General features: G+C 46.2%; 1 protein-coding gene across 6 annotated transcripts in view; it reads right to left on the bottom strand.

Moving 5' to 3' along the window:
• Positions 1-16,889, bottom strand: part of LOC116953433 (dystrophin-like) — a 373,535-nt gene that overhangs the window by 346,005 nt on the left and 10,641 nt on the right. The gene's annotated exons all lie outside the window — the stretch shown is intronic.

Raw genomic sequence — 16,889 nt, 5'->3', positions numbered from 1 at the left:
TAAAGTTGCCCGTGGTGGTTACCGCTATGTAGTATCCCGTTGTATGGTTAGGTAGTGGGCCAGAGTACAGAGTTAACTGTGTTGTACGTTATGTAGCGACGCTGTTGGGGTCTAGTTAGCTACGTTGTATATTTAGGGAGTTACCCTGTTGGGGTTGTTAAATAAACGTGTTGCCTCCAAGAACAAGTGTATCTCAATTAAATCACTACACATCAGTAAACAACTCGCATTCGTTGACAATGCGACCATGAAAAAATCAACAGAAAAAGGTAACACAATCGGCAATATTTGGGGCAATGGTCCTTCCTTACATTGCACAGAACTAATCCCAACCATTCTGTATGGGCTACGAAGGTCCATTTCCTGAAACGTCACCCATAAATATACTTTTTTGTACTTGCAGCCACGGTGTTATTGACAGATGGAGTTTTTTTTTCTTTCATCGATTGTGCACCACTGCCAATGCAGCATCACCAATTGCATTTGCACGATTAGGATGATGATTAGCGTAGGTGTCAAGTTGCCTACCCTATGGCACTGGCGAGTATCAAGTGTGTAGATGTCGGCTAAGGAGCAAAATGCAATTCACGATATGCCTAGCCTCTGTCCAGTAAGAATAAATACATTAATATTTAAACCTAAGCCTTTCAGTCGAAATGTTTAAAAGGACGAGGAGCAGAGGTAATGAAATTAATCGTATTGTGATGATAAAATTACGAGCTAATGGATTCACACAGATTGCACCTTTGGCAGTAGTACTAAGCCATGTGTTCACAAAACACTAAATATTATTATTTTGATTTGAAGCTTTCGTGATTGCTGGAATTACTCTGGTTCTTTTGGTAAAGTCACGTTGAAAGAAAATCAATTAAATAATAGAATACGACGTTTCGATTGCAACACAAGCAGCCGTCATCAGGTAGAACTAAATTTGAGAGAGACAAAACAAACACGGAGACACACAAGCAGAGAGAGACAGAGAGAGAGAGAGACACAGCAGACACATACATAAGATATTGCAGAGCTCTTAATCCAATACTGGATTAAAGGCATCCCCCCATGTATGTATTTCTTTAACTTTTCGCAGCACTGTACATAACCAACCGGGCTAAATCGGAGGTGCAAGGTTTGGCCGTGGAGGATGTTTTAAACTATACTTCACCACGCACATCAGCTTGAAGGGGAGTGGAAAGCCCAAAACTCATTCAAATCGATATCACTTGCTGATGTTAACTGTGACAGGGAGCCGAACTAAGGTCACCGGGTTCACAACATAGGACAGTTAAACATTGCTGCTCATTGCCTCAGTGATAAATAAGCAGAATCTTGATTTCGACTGGAGGAATCCGATGAGCTATGAAGCTATTTTTCACAGATGTCCACTATGTAAAGTAAATGTGTAGTGACATAGAATGGGTCACGGCGGCGCGTAGCGCTCGTTACTGGTAGAGAGCAGGATCGTGGGTGTAATCGCCTGGTCTACCAGCAGGGCAGGTGAAGTGTGCCCTGGAGCGCGTAGTGCCGGATGCTGTAGTGAATGGCATTGAGGATACAGCGGCCGGTCTGCCAGTAGGGCACGTGATCGGCACGGATGTAGGGTAAAGGTGACGGAGGGGACACGTGGGGCAGACCCCAGAACCTTCTGGTAGGTTCCAGAAGGGGGCGTGGCCGAGGGCGGAGCCAGTCCACGCTGGGGAGGATAAAAAGGGAGGCCCGAACGCTGGGTCGGGGCTGCTGCGGTTTGGGAATGGAACCCGTCGTCTGCACAAGTCTTCATCCCCGTCTTCACCTCCTCATCGGTGTTGGGTCAGGCAGAGTGCCAGCTGTCCTGACCCGTATATAGTTATCCCCGATACTGTGGAAAGTGTAGAATACACGTGTATGCCTCCTACTATTAGTGTCTCTGAAGTGACTCACTACATATCTAAAAGAGCAACATCAAGAAGAAAGTGAAATAAACAGTCAGCCACAGTTTCTGTAAACCCCACGCATGCATCCACCAAGCAGTACAAGTGAGTACACTGCGGTTAAAATCAAATAAGCAGGTCACATGCCGAGGGGGTAAAGTGTCGGTACTCCCACTACTTCTAAAAATGTCTGGCCATCGTAGATGAGGTGGCTAAATACCCTTAAGGAGAGAGGGAGGGGGGCTTCAATAGCCCCATGCACGATACCCTCCACACGTGGCTTGCATATTTCGGGTGGGTACAACATTTGCTAAAAACACGATTTGGCTACGCGCTCGGTCCTCATGGCCGATTGCGAGTAATCAACGACGAAGAATCGGAGAACGAGAGAGAGAGAGAGAGTTGCTTTTCCACAAAGGGTGAAAAAAATGAACGCCAAAAATCGCGTTAAGTGTAAAAAAAAAAACCTGCAACCGCATCCTCGCGTTTTCCGTGCAGTCTTTTTCGTTCAAAGCCAAACTCGAAAGAGAGAGAGAGAGAGACTCTGCAGGAAGCGGCTGGCCGGTCGCGTTCTCGGGCGAGGCCGTGGGTCAAGCACGGGCGGTCATCTGTTAAGGCCAAATTATTTGCGCCCTCTCCCCCTTACTTATCATTTGCTCAACTAACTGCAAAACGGATGTAAAATAAAATAAAAAAAAAATCAGCAAAACGCAGACGCATAAACACACGCAGCAACCTCGCAGCCGATCCGTGTAATGTCGACTCATCGGGCAGCAGACACAGCCGAGCGGCAGCGCGTTGGCTGCTCGTTGGTTGCAGAGGTTTGCGGTTCGAACCCCATGTAGCCTTCCTGGTTAATACTGTGGGCGAGTCAACTAAAATACGCACTCGCTGCTTTTAAGCGGGCATTAGAGCATCATTAACAAACAAAAAAGAAAATAGCAGCCTATGCTTGGGTCGGCGTCACGGTCACAATTTTGCGAAATTTTGAAAATTACATTGCAAATTATCCAATTGAAACATGGCACCTTTGCGATAGCCTTGCACGAAACAAAATTGGCATGAATAGCCATTGTACTCATTATGATGATAAGACACCCAACTGTGCATTCAATTTCATCTTTCGTATGGCAAGGCGATATGTGAATTACGATATATAATACACACAGTGTGGATATCGAGATTAAGCCACTCGGTAGCCTCTGGAGGCTTCGAAGTCTGATATTGCCCGCAAATCGGTGGTGCAGGGGGCAGTGTAGGATCACGTGATCCGTCGTATGTGAATCGGTGGTGCAGGGGGCAGTGTGGGCTCACGTGGTCTGTGCATCGGTGGTGCAGGTGGCATTGTGGGAATCACGTGGTCTGTGAATCGGTGGTGCAGGGGGTGGTGTGGGAGCAGTTGTTTGGTGGGTCCGACTGGTGACCGCAATTGTGCATTTAACGGCTCTTAACAAAACACGACCTTCTTCATCTCGGGAGGCACTGTTGGAAGATGCAGGGTCCACGGGTCTTTCAAAATAAATTCAGTGGCTCGCCTGTCCTCTTACTGCATAAAGAATATTTAATCTTCCATTAAAAAAGTTAAAAGGCATCTCCCTCTATGAAAAGAAGCAATTTGCAGCCAAACAATTCAGTTTTCTGCATACGATTAGCAAAACAGAAACACATCACACTTGGTGGGTATGGGGGGGGGGGAAGGGCGCGGATGCTGAGATATCGATTTTCTTTCACGTGTGTTTGTCTTTTTTTAATTGCAAAATAATAATAATGATACGTGTACGGACATCACGAGCTGCCTGCTTAATGAACTCCGCCTCTGTGTGCTTCAGGCCCTGTGGAGTGCGTCTCTCACACCACGGGTAGCTCCACATGATCTACAGCGAGGGGAAAACAAGCATTTGATCCCCTGCTGATTTTGTACGTTTGCCCACTGACAGAGAAATGATCAGGCTATAAATTTTAATGGTAGGTTTTATTTGAACAGTGAGACATAATAACAAAAACATCCAGAAAAACGCATGTCAAAAATGTTATTAATTGATTTGCATTTTAATGAGGGAAATAAGTATGACCCCTCTGCAAAACATGACTTTAGTACTTGGTGGTAAAAACCCTTGTTGGCAATCACAGAGGTCAGACGTTTCTTGTAGTTGGCCACCAGGTTTGCACACATCTCAGGAGGGATTTTTTTTTTTTATCGCCCGATGCATCAAATTGTTTTAATTATGAATATAATTGTGATAGATATTGACTATACATAAACAGATCTTTGTCAAGTCACTGCTGGATGAGCATGTCCCCTACCCTCTGCAGAACTTATTCCGCACCGTACATAGCCAACAGTGCTAAATCAGGTGTCGGTCATAGGGATCCGTCTGACCAAACAGCGCGGCCGTTCCCCCATATACAGCATGGAGGAGCAGCAACACACCAAAAGGCCCTCTCCTCTTTCACTTCACGGCCGGCCAGTGGTCTGGCTACATACGGCAGGCAGGCAAACGGAATGCTACGATGCAGCCGAAAATTGTGTACGTTTTTTTTTAATAACTTAATTCCATTCGTTACACGTTCCTCGCCAAAACCAACCAACGCTTCCCTGCGCCCCACCCCCTCTCACCCCAGCTCCCCCCTCCCTCCCTCCCCACTCCAGCCCATGGACCGCCACTGGTCAATCTCAAAATCACATCAAGCTGGAATGTAATTTCCCAGCCTCCCAAAAATAAAAGGCAATATCGTCACTTAGGGAGCCACATCCGCAACGCGCCCCCGGTCAGCGGTTGCCGCGCGCCGGGACAGACGGCGTTCAGAGGGCCCCGCTCGTTTGGTGCCGCCGGAGAACGCTCGCAGAACAGGACCCAAAACGGCCCGACCTCTGACCTCTGGGGCCGGCCCCGGTGTTTAAGGAAGCCAACGATGAAACACCCCCACCCCCCACCAATCTCTCTCTACTCGCGAGCCGCTCTGCCACGGTTTCTCTGCGGCCGAGTGATCTGTACACGAGACAGCGGCTGGGGAGATGTTGGGGCGGGAGGGGGTCTGCTTCCCGGGGGAGCGCAGAGTAGGTCACGGGGAGGCGTGGGAGAGAAGTGAGCGATAGTTCGTATGCCGTGTAAAAAAAAAGACAAGTGAATTATGAATAAAAAAAAATTCGGAGCACAGAATTGCAGCCACAATTTCAATTCGACCGGAAAATGATTGGTTTCGATAAGGGGGGGGGGGGGGGGGGAGGCAGCGTGCCCTTTGCAAATGAAGCTTCACACGCACCGTCCCAAAAGCTGGCAAGGCCTTATACCATGATTGTCTTCTAGACGAGTTATTATCCCCGTTGTCAAATGCCTGCACATTGGTCAAAACACTTCATCAACATCTGTGCTATGAACGGCCAATGTGAAAGCAAACAAAGTTAAACATTATCTGCACATGCTGGCTTTGCTTGGCGGGTTCTCAAAATGGTTTGGTTAAAGTTTTCCACGTGAAAAGAGATGGAACACACCGACACAGCTGCTACTGCTCTGCATGATAAATTCGCAACCCCAAGCTTCATTTCGGGCAGAAAGCTACCATCAGTGGCAAAAACATTTCTTAACAGATCCCGATGGCACTCCCTTCACGGACCCGCTCTGACCAGCAGAGTTTGGTAAAACAACTGCCACGATCGGCACGGCACGGGGAAGCATGCCTTCATCGAGAAAAGGATTGCAACTTTTTTTAGGGGGTGCGCGAATGAATGTTTTCGTAATATTGCATCAGGGCGCCACACATGAAATGCTACTTCGCTGCGCTACACCGCACGCAATAGATGGACGCCTGCGGCAAATCGTCTTAACGAGTCGGGCGTTTTCTACGCGTAAGCATTTCCCATCCGAGTTTCGGATTCTTGTGCAGGTGGCTATGCGCCTAAGTTTGGAAGTCTAAACTACAAGAGGGAGAAGAAGAGTTCCGGATGATGAATGAACAATTATCTACTTTGAAATGTCTCGGCGATTGCAAATAAATTGTTGTGCACCGGCAAAGACGAACAACTTCACTCTGCCTCTATGCCGAGAGAGCGAGTGCTCGCTAAACAACTGATAAATCACCCCCCCCCCCCAAAATCACCTGTTGCAATCTTCAGTCGTGTTTTTTGAAGGGGGGGAATTATCGTTTTGGTGGAAAAACAGTCCAAGTTTCTTAAATCCCTCGCTGCACCTCCACGCGCCCATCTTTGTCTACCCAGCAGTATTAAAAATAAAAAAAACTATGAATTTAAAAAGTACTTTTTATTTTACCAGGGACGGCCCAATGAGCTAGACAGATATTTTTGTTAGAAGCGACCTGGCCACAAATGATAGCTCAACGGAGTGGCTCATCGCGTGGAAATTGATAGCAGTAGCCAAATACTCTAAAAGTCACGTCGATCACGAGGGAAAAGACTGGAGGACCCGGAGAAAAATCCACACGACCATGGGGAGAGAGTTATGCAAACTCCAAATATGCAGGCATCAAGAGTTGGGATCCAACTCACGACCTCCTGCACACCAGGCAAGGTTGTTAACATCTCGCCACCACCGCAAGTCGACCGGTAGGACGTGGGGCAAAGTGTGGGATTGGGGCTCTCAAACAGCTCCCCCCCCCCCTCTCGTCAAGGCCTTTCCACCAGCAGCGGGGTGCAAAGCATGAAATTGCAGGACTGCGCCTTTTACCTTTGGGAACCGCGTAGTAAGCACATGACGCGTCTTTCTTTTTAAAATGCCAATTAAAAACCACCCACGTTAACCTTCGCGACTGCCAAATTGGAACCACATCTTCCCTTCGCTCTCAATGACCCCCGCTAACAGAACCAACATGGGCACTTTTACATTTACCTACTGAATATGGAATTAAAAGTGGGGCACATGACCTTGCAATTTCCTGCTCACACCACTGCTGGCGGAAAGGCCTCCCCCACCATAGTCCCCTCGACAGGATTATTTTGGCCTACTCTTCCACAATAGCCAGGCATCTTTGAAAAAAAATGGAAGCATCCACACTTTGCCCCCACCACACGCGACTCGCAGATTACCTATGTCGAACTTCTATCACACCGCACGTGGCCAACTCGACCTGTCTATACTGCTGGATGGAGTGGCGGGGGGGGGGGGGGGCATCCTAGAAACTTGCACCCCTCGTTTCAACTGTCGCACCACATCAGGGCCAAATTGAAGCAGATATTCCTGGATTATAAGTCGACACTGGGGAATTGCATTGCCAAGTTGTTGGAGACAAAATAAATATTTTAATAGCATGATGAGTTTAAAATCTCTGCAACTTGCTTATACAGCGATATCTTTTAAGAAAAGGTGTCAAAATATTCGTGTAAAAATATCTTTCCCCTCCAATTTTATTTCCCTTATACCATTGGCGTCACATCATCATGAACAAACAATTCGTGCGCGTCGGAAGCGGATATTGCAGACCTACCTCGGGACATTATTGCAAGTGACCACATTATCGGCAGATCACATTAAGAGCAACGTTTGGCACAGGGCCATTCAGCGATATTTTTAATCCTCAGGAGATGGAATTAAGCCAAATTAAGGGTAGAACCAAATTTAATGCGATGAGTTTTTTTTTTACGTTTGTGCAGTCGTTGTTTGCGACCCAGCCGAGACCAAAATTCAATGCACTTGAGATTCTGGTATATATTTAAAAAAAAATCACAGACAGCTGCCGCCAATTCAAACCCAGCTCCCTGCTCGGACCTCCGAGCCAGCCATCCACCTCTTGGATTATTAAAAAAATGAGGTCACGTGTTTTTCTTTTCGTTAAAATGCACAAATGATGCAATGCCCAGACGAAGCGCCAGATAATAACCTTTGCTCGTTATAAAATACGATGACACCACCAAAAAAAAAACTTAAATGAGGAAACGTAAACTTTCATCATCACGCTGCGCGTGTTCCCGTGGCACCGTTCGCCCGCGTGTAACACGGGCGATGAAATATACATCAAAAGACGCCGTTAACAAGGCACTCCCCCCCACATGCGGTGGAAAGTGTAAAAACTCTTCGAGGGCTCCACGCAGAGGATTACACGGCGCCCTCGCCCGACGAGCATTCACACCAAGAACCCTCGCATGCATATTGCTGTAGGCCCCCTTCGATTCTGCCACTTCAAGGCTTGTCCACAACAAGCCCCCCCCCCCCCCCCCCCCCGATTTCAGCTGGTGTTCACAGTCGGACTTCAGCGCAAGTGTGTGTGTGTGTGTGCACGTGCATGCTCATGACTAGGGGTCGACAACCAAAAAAAAGAGTAAGTGCTATTTGCGTGTTTGAATCCGGTAAAAAAATGGTGCAATATTTCAAGAGCCACAATGCACGTGGTAATAAATAACGTCACTAAGCAGTCCTTAAAAAGAGCCGCATGCAGCCACGGGTTGCCAACCCCTGCCCATGACCAAAAAATCACCTGCAAAGCGCCCACATCTCGTCGAACTTGGGAAGCAAAGAGGGCAGCAATGGGAAAACACGATTACAAACGCATCATGGGACTTCAGCAGTGAACGGTTCGTCATCGCACTGCCATATCGTGGCAACCCAGGCGCGATGCGCAGTTTGGTTTTCCAGTTGGCATCGTCCAGGAAGCTGTGGGGAGAAGTTTAAACTCCGTAGAGAAGGGTTACCCTCAAGTTTAAAAGTCGATTGTGTTTGACCAGGGTGAGAAATTCGAGGGACCATAAAACGAATCTTATTTTTGCGAGACAGTGACTCGGGCCCACCAACGTGGACACAAGCAGAACAAAGACAAAGCAGAGCAAATCACTCGAATAGAGCCGTAGAGAGCCCAGTCACATGAGAAATTGGAAACTTTGCACAATCAATCGGTCTAAAGTTATACTTCCCAAAGCGGTCCTCATTAAAATGAGGCAGCAGTGTTAGAAATATCTTTGGAACATCAAATCACAAGACGATGCGGCCAAGGGGATGTGCGCATAAACTAAATATTATTACTTTTTGTATTTGGAGAAATATATATAGATATTGGTGAGGCATGATTTACTGTCTTACTAACATTGTACATAAGGAAGCTGGGTGATTAGTCTTGTTTAAAATCATGGAGGCTTTCACGGCCAATATTATCCATAACCACAGGTGTTTTTTTAGGTTAGATCGCGTAAATGTGTGTCGTTAAACCCGCCACCATCCGACATAGCTAGTTAAGGTTTTTCACGTAAACAGAACATGCCAAACACGTACAGCACACCGGTGTGTTGCTGGAGAGCAAAGCCACAACAGATTTGTGGCCGTCACCTGATGAAGCTAGTTGTAATTACTGGCGAAACGTTGTACTCACATTGTAAATGGTTGTGGCGTTGCTCTCCAATACCACACCGGTGTGCTGTACAAATTTACGTGACAAACATTACCAATTAGCTGTGTCGGGTGGTGGCGGGTTTCACGACGCATTCATATATGTATGCCATCTAACCCCCCCAAAAAAAACCTGTATTATGGATTCAGTCCTGTATTTTCCTGCTCAGTGTCAAATTATGCCCAATTTCTTACAGAAAGGCGCCTTTCTTTAACCATTGGTCAGCTCACCAAATCTCGACTGCTGATAAGACCGCGAATCCCAAGGCTGCGAATGCAACGATGGAAAGCCGGCATGGCACACGCGGGGGGGGGGGGGGGGGGGCAATACCACGCCCGGCCACCTTGGGTTTCCCCAGTGGCGATGTTTTTACACACCGCACCAGGTACTCATTTGAGGCCAAGTCAGCCTAGGGGAGGCCCAGGATTGGGTCCAGACAATAGTCACCGGTATTGGCCATGAGTGGGAGGGATAACTTGGGTCGTGAAGGTTTGTAGCGCAGCACGCTTGCCCGCTGCGAATACCGTTCTCCATAATCCCTTCACGAAAAACCACACATTGCGTGCCCTATTCATTACCATCCCCATTTACCATTGGCATGTATATAAATGTATACTTAAATCATATTTTTCAATTAGGCCGAGTGAAATGGACAATCCAAACCTTTTTGTACAAATGTTTTCCCCATCTTCAAGACCATGATGAAACAGGATTATACCGAGGAAATATAATTTTACAATAAACTAACTTGAATTTAGCTTGTAAATCTACAGGATATAACAATGTGTTTTTGTTTATTTTGCCAAGGAAAGCATTGACGAGCTTCAAAAAGTCCCTCTTTCAGGAGGGTCCTGCAATTGGAATGTTGGGCCCAATCGGTGATCTGGACACGTGGGAGGAAACTGGAGAAACCCATCACAAGGGGGTTTCAAGTTTCCAAGTTTCATTTATTAGGTATAGCCCTGTAAGCCATGCGGCTCTGGAGTCGGGTGCAACCGCAACAAACAAAATATGAACAGAGAAACATCTTAAAGCGACGACGCACAATAGAAACATCCTGGATAAACCAGCAAATCTTCCAGAAAAAAACCCCACTATTACAACGCTGTGTGCAACAATCCCAGTGCGATGCAAGTCAAACGATAACAACCATACGACAATTTTGATTAAAGTTATCAGGCCAACTCCGCACTTCCGCAAGAAACATGGCTTAACCATATGTTTTCGAAATCACCAAAATAAAGCTACAAAACACAATGTAACAACATTAATCATAGGAACTGCGATTCAAATTTAACAAAAAAACGATATACATAACATGTACGACCAAACTTGCAGCCATAGCTGGCAGCATGACACTCCCAGTGTATAATGTGAGTCAGTGGTAGTGTGAGTGAATGATGTGCGAGTGAGTCAGTGTATGATGTGTGAGTGAGTCAGTAGTAGTGTGAGTGAGTGTATGATGTGCGAGTCAGCATATGATGAGTGAGTCAGCGTATGATGAATGAATGGGTCTGTGGTTGTGAGCGAGTGTATGATGTGCGAGCGAGTGTATGATGTGCGAGCGAGTCAGTGTATGATGTGCGAGCGAGTCAGTGTATCACGGCCTCCTCCACCCCATGACACCGAGCCCTGCGCCATCTAGTTGGTCACGCCCTCAACTCTACACCGACAACACATGGCAAGCCTCGGCGATCACACACACACACAATTAAAAGCCATGCTCAAGGTTGTTTAGCATCAGAGCTCCTGTGTTACTGGGCACAGCGATTTATTCGTGGTGGTAGATGTTTGAAAAAAATAAACTTCCATCTCTTATCTTTTGGATAAACTCTACCCCTTGTCTTCATACAACATGGTACTATAATAGGATTGGTTATATTTAACATACATTTATAAAAAGGAGCTTGCAATATAAATATATGCAACATTCACAATTTTACAGCCTGTATTAAAAATAAACACTGCCAATTTGAAACTGACCGAAGGCCTCCCAACACTTCGCTGATTATGGAGGTTTTGATGGGTCATACTTCGCCATTTCACTTAATACAAGTTGGTGATGTGGAGTCCTAGGACCAGAGCATACATTTGCTTTGACTGATATTGGCCGTAATCAGGAGATTAAATTTCAGTTTGCTGGATACTATTATACTAAACACTATTTTCATTATACCAGGTAAAGCCCAACTTTCTATATAGCTTGTTCACAAGTGACCCGGCCACAAATGGATAGCCCAAAAAAATGGCTCGTGGAAATGTATAGCAGCCAAATAATCTAAGGGCACGTTTCGAAACGTGGCAGGAAAAACTGGAGGACCCAGGAGAAAAAAAAAAGATTCCACGCGACCACGGGGAGAACACGCAAATTCCAAATATGCAGCTTGCAGGGCCGGGGATCGAACCCACGACCTCTTGTATACCAGGCGAGGTAGTTAACGTCTCGCCACCATGACAACATATCGCCACCGTGGCGACCCAACCACTGCTCTGTAACTCACCCTACTCCAATCTGCTCTATATATATCAGCAGCAGCAGCTGCCGCCGCCATGGTTAAACGACTGCTGAATGAAGGCCTCAAAACCGCCACCAACTCATGCCATCCAGCGAAAAAACAATCCAGCTAGCACATGACAAACGGCCTCTCCGACGGGTTCCACTCCTGAGAGGTCACTCCATCACCACCATTCCCGACCATTGTTCAATGTCTCCTAGCGCCGTGACCTCCCCAAGTCCACTTACTTTTGACAGTTTCGGACGATGACATTCTCCAAAAAATCCACGCGTTTCTGTCTCCGAATATAATTCTCAGCATGCAACAGTTTGCGTATGCACTTATTTGCACACACACACACACACCTTAGGTTGCGTTTTATTAAATCAGTTTTCTTTGCCTAGGATCGTGTTGCCGAGCCGTACGTCTTAAGAATAGGGGAGAGTGCATTTCGGATAAAAACATTCTTCGGGAAGGCACACACGTGTCAACATAATTACATAAGGTTGCACCTATATAGCATTTGTCAAAAGGGAAAGATTACATGGAATTATCATATTTTCTTCACGCCGCAGCTGGTACGTACATCATGTTAAATTGAAACGTGAAGATGTAGACTATGAGATATTCGTGTTGTTTTCTCATTATTTTCACTTTCGTGCCGACATGCATCTGGGATGGTAGCAATTTGCCGCTTCAATCGCCATAGCATACCTTTACTTTATAATAGTTTTGTTTACACACACAAACACACTTAAGACAGCCTGTGTTTTGGATTTATTTTCTAATGTCCGAGTGTTTATTGGTTTGTTCGTTAGAAAATTGTAGCCAATTAATCCATTGCGATACGACCTTTTTTTGCAATTGAAAGGTTAAACGAAATTAAGCGGCGACATTAATCATGAAACATCCATTGCTGATTAAGAAATACTGTATTTCTATTCGGGCATTGTGACAGATATAGCGTGCGTGGAGTAAGGAACAGAGGTGCCCAGAAGAAACATGGATACACCATTGTAATATAAATACAACCGTTTTAAAAGAACAAAAATACACTTCAACACAATTGGCTTTCTACAATAATGTTAACCAGCAGGATTTATTAAAGCAAAAAAAATTATATGACCGACCTGGTTTCAACCGTTTACAAACATCATTAGCAGTCAGGATAAAACAAAAATGACAATTTACCGTCAGTTTACAGGCATTAGTGGCAAAAAAGCACATCTCCCTTCAACAACAAAATAAACCTGACATGGCCCTCTCATTGATCGAATGAAATACTACAGAGCATTAAAAGTGTGCCGATGAAAATGTTTGCAGCGCTAATGCCAATGAGGGTGGCCAGGTGTTGCCAAACTTCGTAATCAGGGTCTCGCGCGCGCGCGCACACACACACAAAATCGTCAGCGGCCCAATTCCATCAGCGTTCATCATCCTCGGGGCAACTCAGCAGGAGAGCTGGCCAACTTAAAACCGCTTCGACTACATCCGCTGCATGCGTTATTCATATTCACAAGCGATCAAAGCTAAAAAAGTTTTCCAATTTACAAATATTCTCTAACATCGTGGTCCTTCGTGTGATAATAATAATACCGTTCAGCCTTTTGCCACTGCACTGCTGAATTAAAGATCTTCCCACACGGTGCTGCACACTTCACCATGCTGGTTAGTCAGTGCCGATTGAAGACGTCACTTGAAATTGATGTTAGTCACGGCTGAGAATCAGCACGCAAGATTTTGTAGGTTCGTAACACACTTACCTCGGGTATCATTAAAAAGCGATATCTAAAACTAAAACGCTGCAAAAAGAACAATTTTAAAACCTTCCACATTGTTAGTAGTTTTATGTGCAAGCTTTGTTTACGTTTCAATAAGTCGTTAGAAAATATATTTTTTATAACCAGACAAAAATCCAATGGAACAGAATAAAATACCTCCTTTGCAAAGGGGATTTTGGTTCTGACGAGAACCACCCCCCAGATAGCGAGTTCCAGCAAAAGCCATTAGGAAAATTGGTCGATTGCAAAATCGGATGGCTGTTGAACCAACGCCGTCACTCGCCTAGGGTGGGACATCCCACCTACGTTCAAGTTTATTTAAAATGTTATACAGATGACCCCCGTTTATACAGTTGCCTGGGTATTAAAAAAAAGGCAAGATCCATGGTGCATCACCACAACACAAAAACATACATATTTTCTGCAACAGCAACAACCACCTCAGATTTTGCACAAATTTCCGTCTCGAGAGCATGAACCCCCCCCCCCCCCCACCATTGCCATCCTTCCAAGGTAGCTCGCACACGGTGCTTCATCGCGACCGCTTCAACTTCCGCCGTGGCTAAGCACTGTGCACGCAACCTCAAGACAGAACTGCTTGGGTTTTAGTGGCGGCCTAACCCTGCTCCCAACCTGGAGTCATAACCGTAAGCTCCCCCAACTTAGCAACGTGTGCTATCGGTGTCACATCGTGCGATGCCATATCAATTGTTGGATCCGAGAACAGTGCAACCCTTCGTCAAATTAAATAACGGCCCACGAAGTGGATATCTCAGGAGCTTGCGCGTGAGATTGCCTTCAAGCCCTCTTCGTCCACACAAATATGGGGCAGTACTTCCCCCCCACCCCACTCACCGAGAGTAAATTTTCACCACATTACCGTACCAGGCAGTCAAACTAAAAAAAAAACGCATAATTCTTAAAGCTAAAATGTCGACAAACCAAATGCAATACCAAATTATAGATTCTTTTTTGGTGTGCAGTTGTTGATAGCTAGACCCAGAACAACAACCTCAGTAATTGATAACCTTTTATTATTAACCACAGGTGACATCCAGGATTCAAACTCAAACACAGAATCTCAGTGGTGGCAGCTCAGTAGCACTACTACCTCTGAGCCACTTAATGTTTACATAACGACAATATATATAGTGCCGTAAGATGGCAAGCAATTGTCCGCTAGCCTTCAATACTTCACGTGGCCTCAAAGTGCACATAGCCTGGCACAAGCGCCATGGTGATGTCACCGCCACTTAGGTGGCGAATTGCGGGTATTGGGCTATTGAAGGAGATGACTTTGAGTGGGTTTTTGAATGGCATCTGCGACACAGAGCCACCGTTTTGTAGTGAACACCGGCTCACAAGCCACGCGAACATCTAAAATCAACCAGAAGCTTCGCGAGCGGCTGAAAGGGGGGGGGGGGGAAATCACGAACCACCGATTTGTACAGACAGGCCCTCGTTGATGGGCTACAATTTAAATAATCACCGCGGATGCTTTCTCAACTTGTCAGCACATCCCCTGTAATCTGGGTTACATGCGGGAGGGGGAACAGACTGGCGTATTACGGCGAGCTGAACAACTACGTGCGCCGATGCCACACCGAATGGCTCGCACGCAGTGGATGCAGTTGAAACATTCGCACTTCCGTGTTATTTATGGCTCCCCGTTCTTTTTACCCCCCCACCCCCCGTGTAAAAAAAAACCTAGCAGGGCCTTGCGACAGGCGATGGGAACCACTGTTACACGGTATTATTACACGTGACGCGTTCGACCTTTGCGTATCGATCCTGACCAACTAACCCCCGCCCGTGTGGATCTAGTGCAGAATTTGTCTACAGATGTTGACAAAAGTTGACCTTTTTTAATCTCGCCCTTGAAATTCACCCCCCTTCAAAAGCACAGCACAACATCCCCCCCCCCCCCGCATGTAAAGCCGCTTGCGATTTACTTTAACCAACAACCTATTTGTGCGTTTTATTACAGAAGTCCTACAAACGTTCACTCGTCTGACTTTTTTTTTTCTTTACAAGTCTCCGGCGAGTTCGATATGCGAAGTTGGTAACTCGGCACGATTAAAATCACACAAGCGATTCAGTTTGGCTAAGCCATTCGCCAAGCCGTTGCGCGTTCTCGTCCACAAAGAGCTTGGACTGCATGCGAGCCGCCCTCATTTGCCATTTGTTCAGCATCACCGGGAATAAGGAGTTGCAAGGCGAGATTCCCCCCCCCCCCACACAACCTCGCCATCACAGCTAGCGTGCATCGGGAATATTAAAAAAACACAAACTTACCGACTCAATAATCTCTCGTGACCCACAGCGTATGGGCCGAAATTGCCCAAAGGGGATAAAAAAATTTATTTACGTACTTTGTCAATCCACTGCTGGATCAAGGCATCGCCAATGTAATAAAACAAAGATCCTACCATAGAGCCTTTTATAAACGGTTGGCACAAGTGCTGTTAGCGAGCAACTACGATGGCCAGTACGGCACACAGAGCTGGTGGGGCGTTATTACACCACGTCTGGCCACCTTCGTCTCCCCAGTGCTGATGCTTACACACCACAGTACGTTACTCGTTTAAGGCCAGGTCCACCTAGAGGAAGCCAAAGACTGGGTCAAATATTTCACCACTTGTTATTGGTCATGAGCTGGGAATCCAACTCGGGCCGTCGGATTTATAGCACGGTGTGCCAACCACTACGCCAAGGCATCCGCCCCACATCAAGTGGGCCATGCAGGTTCGTTTGACCACACCTCACCACGCTGGTCATGTTAGCTGTGGTTGGGAGTCGAACTCATGTCCATCAGGTGCACAGTACAGTGCACGAACCAACCGAGTCACCGCTCCCACCACCCAACAGGAGACAGACCTGATGTTTACACTTCTTGGGTACGTACTCGTACGTACCCAAGAAGAGGAGACAAACCGTTTAAAAACCGAAATTGGTGGAAAATGTCCTGCTAGTAATTAGGCATATAATCAGTCGTAGAGCACAGTAAAATTAAGTGATGACATTTGTCATTAGATCGCTGTTAAGCGGGTCCGGGCTATTATAATGACAACTATAGCAAATACTAATTTTAAAGACTACCCATTTCCTGTTTATTATTACAGGAGTTCAAATGGCACATTCAGAAAAAAAACACCACCGTCTCCGCCCCCCCCCCGCCCCTCCAAATTACTTTCACTACATGGCCACGAAACAATTCTAGAAACATTATTATAACAACACACTTGATGATCGATGCAATGATGCTGCAAATCGGTGTTACCATATTTGACCGTGGCATGGGTTATGTGAGAGAGAGGCGGGTGTATTTATTAAGCGAGCAGTGCATCCCCCCCCCCACCGCGCACCCCCCCCCCCCG

The sequence above is a fragment of the Petromyzon marinus genome, chromosome 51, assembly GCF_048934315.1.
Source record: "Petromyzon marinus isolate PM22_M1 ecotype Great Lakes invasive population chromosome 51, UKy_Petmar_22M1.pri1.0, whole genome shotgun sequence".
In the NCBI taxonomy this organism is placed as follows: domain Eukaryota; kingdom Metazoa; phylum Chordata; class Hyperoartia; order Petromyzontiformes; family Petromyzontidae; genus Petromyzon; species Petromyzon marinus.
The sequence above is the reverse complement of the archived record's forward strand: the minus strand, read 5'-3'. Positions and strand labels throughout refer to the sequence as shown.